Source organism: Sus scrofa, chromosome 10, assembly GCF_054392235.1.
Source record: "Sus scrofa isolate SSC_HxYL_T2T_F1_AM1 chromosome 10, Sscrofa_HxYL_maternal_Yorkshire_Landrace_v2.0, whole genome shotgun sequence".
Taxonomy (NCBI): domain Eukaryota; kingdom Metazoa; phylum Chordata; class Mammalia; order Artiodactyla; family Suidae; genus Sus; species Sus scrofa.
The window spans coordinates 58,625,536-58,637,669 of NC_139392.1; positions in this window are offsets into that span (position 1 = coordinate 58,625,536).

The window sequence follows — 12,134 nt, forward strand, 5'->3', positions numbered from 1 at the left end:
CAGAATAGAGAGCCCAGAAATAAACCCAGACACCTAGGGTTAATTCTTAGACAAAGGAGGCAAGACTATAAAATGGGAAAAAATAGTCTCTCAGCAAGTGGTGCTGGAAAAACTGGACAGCTGCATGTAAACCAGTGAAACTAGAACACACCCTCATACCATGCGCAAAAGTAAACTCAAAATGGCTTAAATACTTAAACAAAAGACATGACACCATAAAACTCCTAGAAGAGAACACAGGCAAAACATTCTCTGACATCAACCATACAAATGTTTTCTTAAGTCAGTCTCCCAAGGCAGTAGAAATAAAAAGAAAAATAAACAAATGGGACCTGATGGAAACTTACAAGATTTTGCACAGCAAAGGAAACCATGAACCAAATGAAAAGACAACCTAGGGAATTGGAGAAAATAGTTGCAAATGATGCAACTGACAAGGGCTTAATCTTCAAAATATGCAAACTCATACAACACAACCAAAAAAACTCCAAACAACAAATCAAAAAATGGGCAGAAGGCCTAAAAAGACATTTCTCCCAAGAAGATATACAGATGACCAGCAGGCACATGAAAAAATGCTCAACAAAACTAATTATTAAAGAAATGCGGAGTTCCCGTCATGGCGCAGTGGAGACGAATCTGACTAGGAACCATGAGGTTGTGGGTTCGATCCCTGGCCTCTCTCAGTGGGTTAAGGATCAGAAGTTGCTGTGAGCTGTGGTGTAGGTCACAGATGTGGCTCAGATCTGGCATTGCTGTGGCTGTGGTATAGGCCAGCGGCTGCAGCTCTGATTGGACCCCTAGCCTGGGAACCTCCATGTGCGGCAAGTGCGGCCTCAAAAAGCCAAAGCAAAAAAAAAAAAAGAAAGAAAGACATGCAATTCAAAACTACAATGAGGTACCACCTCACAGTGGTCAGAATGGCCAGAATAAGTCTATAAACAACAAATGCTGGAGCTGGTGTGGGGGAAAGAGAACCCTCCTATACTGTTGGTGGGAATGTAAATTGATACAACCACTATGGAAAACAGTATGGAGGTTCCTCAGAAAACTAAGTACAGCACTAACATATGATCCAACAATCCCATTCCTGGGCATCTATCCAGACAAAACTATAATTCAAAAAGATACATGCCCCCCTATGTTCATAGCAGCACTATTCACAATAGCCAAGACATGGAAACAATCTAAATATCCACTGGCTGATGAATGGATTAAGAAGATGTGGTACATATATAGAATAGAATACTACTCAGCCATAAAAAAGAACAAAATAATGCCATTTGTAGCAACATGGATGCAACTAGAGATTCCCATACTAAGTGAAGTGAGTCAGAAAGAGAAAGACAAATACCATACGATATCACTTACATGTGGAATCTAAAATATGGCACAAGTGAACCTATCTACAAAACAGAAACAGACTCACAGACATAGAGAACAGACTTGTGGTTGCCCAGGTGGGAGAGGAGAGGGAGTGGGATGGACTGGGAGTTTGAGGTTAGTAGATGCAAACTACTACATTTTGAATGGATAAGCAACGAGGTCCTGCTGTATAGCAAGGGAACTATATCCAATCTCCTGGATACACCATGATGGAAGATAATATAAGAAAAAGAAAGTATAGGTATGTATAACCGGGTCACTTTGCTGTACAGCAAAAACTGGAACAACATGATAAATCAACTATACTTTTAAAAAATCAAGGAAAAGAAAAAGAATCTGACCTCCAGGACAGCCCTCATCCCATCAGTCTGGGCCAGGTCCAGCCCCATTGTGGGCCATATGGCCATCCTGGGGCCATCCTTCTCAGGGATACTGACAGACAGACCTGGAAGCCAGAGGTCAGAGTGGGAGAGGGAAGAAGAAGGAGCACCCAGGGAGCTGGGGCGATTCAGCATGGAGGCACCCCACCACCACCTCATAGCCACACAGGCTCCCGCACCAAGACAACGCTGAGACCTGGAGAGTCACAGGGAAGGGGTCTCAGCTTTGAGAGACAAAAGCTCTTGACTTTCGGAACATCCTACAAGGCTGCTCTGCGAGGAATGAACTCCTCTTGCTCAGGGAGTCCCCAGGGGAAGCTAGGACACCAGATTGAGCACCCTCGCCTGGGAACAGGGGCCATCATTATACCATATAGCTTTCCTGGTAACAAAAGCAGAACTAGGCAGGCCTGGGCAGCCTGGGAAGGGAAGCAGTAGCGAAGGGATTGTGTCAGCACCCCCTCAGTGAGCCAAGAGCACAGCAGCTTCTTCCTTACCTCTCTTCTTAGGAGGAGCTGTTCAAAACCTCAGCTATCCTAGGTCTTAGAGCCACAGGTGTAGGTGGAATGCAGATAGTTTACAAGAGCAGCTAGAATAGCCAGGAAATTTGGCTCTGCTACCTGTCTGTTCAAGCATCCATGCAGCCATCCATCTAGCTGTCTCTGCATCCATCAGACCTCGCCAGCCATCCACCCCCGCAACACACCCACCTACTCAACTGTCCATTAATCCATCCATTAAGTCAGCCAACCATGGAGTTCCAAAAGTCCTGACTGTGGACCCTCTTTGGACCTGCGCCCTAAGGGTAGAGGACAAACAGGTATGAGGGGGGCACACCCCCTGAAATCCTTTTCAGTTCCCACTGAAGCCAAGTAGAGCTCAGCCTGCCACAGAGGCAGACACAAATCTTCCCCCTGGATGCTTGAGCAAACACACAGAGTGGAGAAAGGAGGGTAGGAGCCCTGAGGAAGGTGCTACCAGGACAGAGGCCCCTGGACACCACCTCCCTGACACGGGGATGGGGGCGGCAGGCTACAGGAAAAGATCATGAGCTCCACACCCAGCCCCTAGCCTCCAATCCTGCTTCTGTCCCTCACTGTGAAACTCTGGGCAAATCTCTTCCTCAATGCCAGCTCCAAGGCCTTAGTTTCCCCATCTGTCAGAGGAGGGAGAAGGACTTAAATTTTTTTTTTTTTTTTTTTTTTTTTGTCTTTTTAGGGCTGTGCCTGCAGCATATGGAAGTTCCCAGGCTGGGGAGCGAACTGGAGCTGTAGCTGCTGGCCTACGCCACAGCCACAGCAATGCAGGATCTGAGCCTGGTCTGCAACCTACACCACAGCTCATGGCAACACCAGGCTTAACCCACTGAGCAAGGCCAGGTATCAAACCTGCATCCTCATGGATACTAGTCAGGTTCTTAACCCGCTGAGTCACAATGGGAACTCCGGGAGGCTTATATTTTAAGAGTCCCGCCAAACAAAGATTTTATTCCTAAATCTTTGGGTCTGAGGCTAACCACCTCCAGCATTCACATAGGCTCCCCCGAAGTCATGAGTATTCAGAATCATCCCTACTTCCCAGGGCCCCAGGAACCACCCTCTGAAAATAAAGGGGAAGTTGAGGTTCAGGAAGAGAAAAAACAGTTCCTGCTGTGGTGTAAGGGATTGGGCAGTTATCTCTGCAGCACCAGGACGCAGGTTCGATCCCCTGCCTGGCATAGCAGGTTAAAGGATCCGGCATTGCCACAGCTGTGGTGTAGGTCACAAATGTGTCTTGTATCTGATCCCTGGTCTGTGAACTCCATGTGCCAAGGGGAAACCAAAAAAAGGCAGAGAGAAAATAATCCAGGAGTTGGTGAAGAGGCTTGAACGACTCCCTTGCTGGGCCTTGGGGCCTGGGGGATGAAGAATTTCCAAGAAGCCTGAGCCCTCCCACCCTTTCTCCAGCCAGTGTCTTCCCTTCCAGCTTTCCCCCTCCCTGTCGTTCCACTCCCAGCCAACAAACCTCCTGGGCACTGGGGCTTATTCCCGTATCTCCCTGCCACACATAGGAGGGCTTAGCTCAGCAATCTATGACTTGTTCCAACTCATTGAGACATTTTCAACACTCTGATTTCATCTAATCAACACCTGCCCTGTTTCACTATGATTCACTGACAAGTGTTGAGTCTTTATCCCAAGTCCTGGCGGGCCCGCCACCCACCTGCCTACCTGACGGTGATGAAGCTGCCAGCTCTCTGAGGGCTGGGGTGGCCTCCCAGCTCCCTCACCAGGATACGGGGGCCTTGCTGCCTGCCTCTAAGGACACCCTCCTCTCTTGGGCACATGGCACTTGCTATAGGTTTAAGGCTGGCAACTGCAAGATATCGTCCCTACCTGAAGATCTGTGGTCCCAACAGCTCATCTCCCTAAAGGGACCTGACATCCCAGCCTTTTTGTCCACCTACACAGTGACTAGAAAGCTCCCTGTCCTGTCTATGGATAGAGTTCCCAGGAGGAAGACTGGGCCCACCCATCACCATTGCCAACATTGCTCTGCATGGGGAGGGGGAGCAGGGGGGGAGAGGAGGGGAGGGGGAAGCACAGAACAAGGCCCGGGACACACTTGATTAACAAAGAATGAAATTGAACATGGCCCTTTCCCACGATTCCCCCTCCTCCCCCCACCACTCACACCTGGATCACATCCAGTTCCCAAGGCAGCAGGGCTGTCTCTGTTTCATGGCTAAGTGTTTGGTCAGAGCCAGCTCCATACGGTTTTGATCAGATTTTCATCATCTCAAGTTCAATTTCTCGGTAAGCCCCCACCACATATCCCCTTCTCTGGCCTCCGGGAAACGCAGAAACAGCCAGAAAACCTTCGAAATAACAGCTTTGCGAAGGAATAGGACTCCCATGTGGGGAGTTTCCTCCGAGAGCCCCTCTGGAGGAATCGGCAGGAACTTTTCTGGCCAGAGAAATTTCTCAATGGCCCCTGAGCCTTTGTCTACATGAAAGACTTGGCTGTGGAGTACTAGCTGCATCACCCCTAGTGCTTCCTAGGGCCTGGGCCCTGCTTTAATCTCTATTATCATTCTTATGTTGCGGCTGAAGAAACTGAGGTACAGAGGTTAAGGAGCTTACCCAGGCTAGACGGATGCTAAAGTGGCAGAGCTGGCAGGTCTGAGCTGGGCAGTTTGGCTCCAGAATTTATACTCGTAGCTTCTTCACATAGCACCTCTCTGAGCTGATCCAGCTCCTAAGTAAAATACAGGAAGCAACAGGGAGTTCTCATTATGGTGCAGCGGAAGCAAATCCGAGATGATTCGGGTTCAATCCCTGGCCTCATTCAGTGGGTTAAGGATCCGCTGTTACCATGGCTGTGGTATAGGCCGGCAGCTGCAGCTCTGATTCGACCCCTAGCCTGGGAACTTCCACATGCCGTGGGTGTGGCCCTAAAAAAAAAAAAAAAAAAAAAAAAAAAAAAAGCAATGCACCAGATCTGAGGAAGTGGCTCTCAGGGACCAGGGGAAGCCATTACTTTGGGATGCTGACCATGTGCCAGCCTCCAAGGTGAGTCCCTTATGTGCATTAGCATTGCATCCTCACACAACCCTGAGGTGGGGATCGCTAGTTTCATTCTAGGTCTGAGGAAACTGAGGGGCAGAGAAGTAGGACGACCTCCCCAGGCCACTTAACTAGTGAGTGGCAGAGCTGAGACTGCAGCCCAAGTCTGCCTGATGAGTAGCACTCAGGCCAAGGGCTGGGGGCTGGGACGTCCAGGTTGAGTGGAAAGACTTGGCTTGCTAGGAAGAGCTGGGGAAAAACGAAAGGAGAAGCTGCCTGCTGGATAGCACAGGGAACTCTATCTATCTGATTGTGATGGAACATGATGGAGGGTAACGTGAAAAAAAGAATGTATAGAAATGTATACCTGGGTCAGTTTGCTGTACAGCAGAAACTGACAGAACATTGTAAATCAACTATAATAAAAATTTTTTTAAATAAATGACAGAATTTGCATTTAAAAAACAAAAAGAGGAGAAGCAGGAGCCCTCGGGCAAGACCGCAGTGCTGGAGCTCAGACACGGATGTGGCCCTTGGAGGCTTCCTGGGAGAAGGAGAGTGAGCCTGCTTCCCCAGAGCCTCCAGGAGGAAGTGGGCATGGCTTCTGGAGGTCTGCTCAGGCCTCAGTTTTCCTGAGAATGGAGCAGTGGAGAAGGGGATCAGGCTACAGCTATGCCCACCTTCTTACCTCCATTCCCAGGGGAATAACTGAGACCAGGACCTGGTCATGTTGAAAGGAAAGGAGGGATGGTGGGCGGGGCTGGGATCCAGCAGGTAGGGGTAGGGGCAGGAGTAGGGGTTCTGTGGGCAGGGCTTCTGCAAAGAGTTGACCCCTCAGAAGACCTCTGAGCCAGCCTGGCTGGGACCTCGGCAGGGCAGAGCATCTGGGGACCTCAGGGATGGGATCAGACTCCTGAAGGACCTGCTTCTGAGGGCTACATCCATCTCCTAGAGGCCAGGAGTGGACAGAACATGCGGAGGAGGACAAGGGTAGGTGGAGGGGATCAGAGGATCAGAGTAGAGGGGGGAGAGTCAGACCTATCCCCCTCTCCCACTTCTGTTCCTAGGACCTTTGAGTCCTCCATGGCTCCGGCGGGGAAGCAGAAGACATGAGCTGCCCTGGGCTCCAACCCGGCAGAAGTAGAATGGCTATAACCCCAGAAGCTTTGACACTGCCCCACCAAAACAACCAGACCCACCCACCCTGAATTCTGGACCACAATCCCTGGAAATCTGGACTCATCACCATCAACACCTCAGTCATCTTGGAAGTTCCCATTGTGGCTCAGCAGGTAATGAACACTACTAGTATCCCATGAGGATGGAGGTTCGATCCCAGGCCTCGTTCAGTGGGTTAAGGATCCGGCATTGCTGTGGCTGTGGTGTAGGCCGGCAGCTACAGCTCCGATTAGATCCCTAGCCTGGGAACCTCCACATGCCGCGAGTGCGGCCCTGAAAAAAAATCTCAGTCATCTTTCCAACCTCATACCTGTCAGATCATCATTTCAAGGATCTCCCCTCAGGAGGAAGGCACCCCTTCCTACCAGCAGCCCAGCATCATAAAGCCCTCCATCAGTTCAGGAATCCTGACAAAACATCCCAACACCTATCAGTGCCCGCACTACTGACAGGAACCCCATTCATGTCAAGGTTCCCCCATTACCATCTGGCCACCATACCTCTTGGGAAATCCTATCACTGTCAGCAACACCCAGGCCTGTCAGGCAGGATAGCAGCTTTGAACCACTCCAGGGACACCATTTTCCCTACAATCCATGTATATGAGGTTTTTTGGTTTGTTTTTTGCTTTTTAGGACCACACCTGTGGCATATGGAATCTCCCAGGCTAGGGGTAGAATCAGAGCTACAGCTGCTGGCCTACACCACAGCCACAGCAACTCGGCATCCGAGTCACATCTGTGACCTACACCACAGCTCCTGGCAACACCAGATCCTTAACCCACTGAGAAAGGCCAGGGATGGCACCCGCAACCTCATGAAAAATAAACACAAATATCTCTATAGTGCCCCCTATGGCTGCCCAACGTCAACATGCACGCTTCTTCCCAAACCTTAGACATTTTAAGGATATCAGCCAATAGAATATCACTTGTGGGTTGTTTTTTTTTTTTTTTTTTTTTTTTTTTTTTGTCTTTTTAGGGCCGCACCCTCAGCATATGGAGGTTCCCAGGCTAGGGGTCAAATCAGAGCTGCAGCTGCCAGTCTGTGCTAGTCAGATTCATTTCCACTGAGCCACGACAGGAACTCATGTTTATACAACCAAAAAAGATTCACTGCTCTCCAAAGAGAGACTCTTTAGAGCCTTAGCAATTATAATATCTGTCTTAGCACAGGCTCCATAATAAAATATCCTGGATTGGAAGGCTTAAACAACAGAAGTATATTTTTTCACAGTTCTGGAGGTTAATAGTTTTGTTTGTTTGTATGTTTTTGTCTCTTTAGGGCCACACCCGCGGCATATGGAGGTTCCCAGGTTAGGGGTCTAATCAGAGCTGCAGCCTACACCACAGCCACAGCAACTTGGGATCCGAGCCACGACTGTGACCTACACCACAGCTCACGGCAACGCCGGATCCTTAACCCACCAAGTGAGGCCAGGGATCGAACCCACAACCTCATGGTTCCTAGTCAGATTTGTTAACCACTGAGCCATAACGGGAACTCCTAGAGGGCCACCTTCTTACTGGGTCCCCACTTTTTTTTTTTGTTTGTTTAGGGCCTTTTACTTGTGACATGTGAAGTTCCCAGGCTAGGGTCAAATAGGAGCTGCAGCTGCTGGCCTACACCACAGCCACAGCCACAGTAAGATCCAAGCCACATCTTTGACCTACACCACAGCTCACAGCAACACCAGATCCTTAACCCACTGAGCAGGGCCAGGGATCAAACCCATGTCCTCGTGTGTACTAGTTGGGTTCATAAGCCACTGTGCCACAACAAGAACTCCGTTACTGTGTCCTCACATGGCAGAAATCTCTCTCTCTCCTCCTCCTCTTTGAAAGCCACAATCCTGTAAAACTAAAGCCCTGCCTTTATGACCTCACTTAACCAAAATGACTTCCTAAAGACCCTATCTCTAGATACAGTCACATGGAGGGTTAGGGCGTCAACATACGACTTCTGGGCAGACACAGTTCAGCCCACAGCAAAATCCAGTTCTAAATCCAAGATCTCAGGAAGCCATCAATTCCTCCTCTAGTTCTATTGTGATTGCATCTCTCTACAACACCACGTGACCACCACCGGCACACCTGATTGATCAGGAAAGGCCGGGTGATGCTACAAATGATACCCAAGTCTGAGCAGCTTAACACAGAATTCTATTCCACACACATACCATGCCTGCAGTGGGTCTAGGCGATCTCTAGCACAGCTGTATTCCATGTGGCGGCTCAACATTCCGGGCTGCTTTGATATTTTGGCATGTTCTTTCATCTCCACACATGTTTCCATGATGACTCTAGCCAGGCAAGACAGCAAGCAAAACCCTCCCTTAAATCCTTCTTTCCACAAATGGCACGTGCCATTTCTGCACATGTCATTGACCAAAGTGGGTCACAGAGTCATGCCTAACTTCAAGGTGGCAACTGCCAGGAGGAGAAGCAAACCAGAAGCTTGGTGAGTAGCTGTAATATTACAACAACCTATATTCAAGAATGGAGGGAGTTCTTCTTGTGGCTCAGCGGTAACAAACCCAACTGGTAGCCATCAGGATTTGGGTTCGATCCCTGGCCTCGATCAGTGGGTTAAGGATCTGGTGTTGCTGTGAGCTGTGGTATAGGTCGCAGATGTGGCTTGGATATGGCGTTGCTGTGGCTGTGGTGTAGGCCGGCAGCTGCTGCTCCGATTTTAACCCTAGCCTGGGAACCTCCATATGCTGCACTAGCAGCCCTAAAAAGCAAAAAAAAAAAAAAAAAAAGTGGGCGTGGATAAGCAGTGAGATCCTGCCATATACCACAGGAAACTATATCTAGTCACTTGTAATGAAACATGATGGAGGATAATGTAAGAAAAATAATACATATATATGTATGACTGGATCACTTTGCTGTACAGTAGAAACTGACAGAACACTGTAAATCAACTATAATGAAAAAATAAAAATCCTATTAGAAGAAGAATTAAGGAGGAGGAGAAGAAGAGGAAGAAGGAGAAGGAGAATGGAATAAAGGAGGATGAAAGAAAAGGTGAGTCAGGGAAGTTCTCTTATGGTGCACTGGGTAAAGGATCCAGTGTTGTCACTGGTATGGATTGGGTTGCTGCTAGCATGGGTTCCATCCCTAGCCTGGGAACTTCCACATACTATGGGTGAGGCAAAAAGAAAAAAAAAGAAAAACTAGGAGTTCCCATTGTGGCTCAGTGGGTAAAGGATCCGATGTTGTCTCTATGAGACTGCGGATTCAATCCCTGGCCTTGTTCAGTGGGTTAAGGATCCAGCATTGCCACAAACTGTGGTGTAGGTCACAGACGCAGCTCAGATCCAGGGTTGCTGTGGCTGTGGTGCAGGACTGCAGCTGCAGCTCCAATTCGACCCCTGGCCTGGGAACTTCCATATGCTACAGAGCAGCCGTAAAAAGGGGCGTCCGTTAAAGAAATAGGGACGTTTCACAACCAGGAAGGAAATACGAATAAAAGCTACAGTTGGTCGTTCTAAAATTAGTCCTAGGGCTTAACTAGAGTTTATTATTTATTTCTTATATTAGTTTTCTACTGCTGTGTAACAAATCACTGCACATTTAGCAGTTTCAAACAATCCAGATGTATTATCTCACATTGTCTATGGGTCAAGAGTCCACGGACAGGTTGACTGGGTCCTCTGCTCAGGGTCTCACCAGGCTGAACTCATGCATCAGCCAGGGCTGCCTTCTCATCTCAGGCTCTGAGTCAGTCCTCTTCCAAGTTCACTTAGAAGTTGTGGTTTTAGGGCTAAAACCCTGAGTTCCTAGAGCAGCCTGCAACTCCCTGCTCCACGGCCATCATCTCAACATGGCAATGTCCCTCTTCAAGGCCAACATGAGAGCATCTGCTGCTGCTTTTTATTTCTTACCTCGACACACACACGACACACCGACACACGTCTTTTAAGGGATTGCCTAATTAAGTCAGGCCCACCCAGGGTAATCTCCCTTTTGACCAATTCAAAGTTAATTGATTTAGAGACCTTAATTACATCAGGGAAAATCTCTTCATTTTGGCCAATAGGGCATAACCTAATCACATCACTGACATCCCATCATATTCACAGGCTAAGAGGTCAAGGGGACCTTCTCAAAGCAAGGACATTACACAAGGCATGCACAGCGTGAGGGAGGAACCTGCATTGTTTACCTCATGTCCCCCATGAATCATTCCCTTTACCTCCAAATGGCACTTCAGCTGGTTGACATTCTATGCCTACTAAGAGACCCAATCTTTACACCCAAGGGACATTAGCCACTAGCCCCAGATGGTCCTGTCTGTTGTTTGTTTGTTTGTTTAGGGCTGAAACTGCAGCATATGAAAGTTTCCAGGTGAGGAGTCAAATCTGAGTTGTAGCTGCCAGCTGCCAGTCTACGCCACAGCCATAGCAACTTGGGATCTGAGCCGTGTCTGTGACCTACACTACAGCTTGTGGCAACGCAGGATCCTTAACCCACTGAGCGAGGCTAGGGATCGAACCCAAGTCCTGATGGATACTAGTCAGGGTCTTTTTTTTTTCTTTTCTTTTTGTCTTTTTTCTTTTTAGGGCCGCACCAGCGACATGTGGAAGTTCCCAGGCTAGGGATCTAATCAGAGCTACAGCTGCCAGCCTACACCACAACCACAGCAACACCAGATCCAAGCTGCATCTGTGACCTACACTATAGCTCATGGAAACACCAGATCCTTAACCCACTGAGCGAGGCCAGGGATCAAACCTGCAACCTCATGGATGCCAATTGGATTCGTTTCCACTGCGCCACAATGGGAACTCCACTAGTCAGGTTCTTAACCCACTGATCCACAACAGGAACTCTGGTCCTGCCTGCTTAAGGGTACAGGGGTCTTCCTTTAACTCTGACCACTGGGCATGGTCTCACCAGGAGGTGCCCCCAGTAGCCCAGGGATTGACCCCACATACATAGCCTTTCATACCACTTGCCTTCCCCCACCTCACCCACATCAGGATTAATCACAAGGCCTTGCCCATCCTCTGAGGCCTTGTGCTTGCTGTTCTTTCTACCTGGAATGTCCTACTCCTGCCTCACCCACCCTTAAATCTCTGCAGAGCTCCCTCCTACAGAGAGCCTCCCCTGCCTTCCTTCTCACCCCCTTACCCTGCCCCCCAGGCTCTTCTCCAGCCACACAGGTCACCTTCTGCTTTGCGTTCAGGGGCCTGTGTCTGCTGCAATTCTCCCAAGAAAGCTCAGCCCAGGCCCAGAAACCCTGGGGCCCAGAGTAGCCCAAACTGCAGAAAATAAAAGAGAGGGCGTGTTCAGGAAATCATGGCAGTGGCGTTACTTCAAGTTCCAGAGGGCAAGAGGCAGGGAAGGAGGGGCTCCTATTGCTCAAGACGGCCCCCCTCCTGATGTCCTGTCATCTCCGGAAGTCCTATGCAACATCCCACCCACGCGCCGGCACTGAAGGGCCAAGCTCTGGCCCTCTAACTGGGCCAGGACCCCCTGGATATGGGCAGAAGATTTGGAGAAGGATGGGGGGTAAAGCAGACCCCCTTCCTAGGATCTGGGACTTTCAGGAGCTGAGTCATGTGGTTTCTTGCTCATTTCCAGCTCCTTTCTGGAACAAGACAGCCCAGGCTCCTCAGATCAGAGCCCCACTTCCA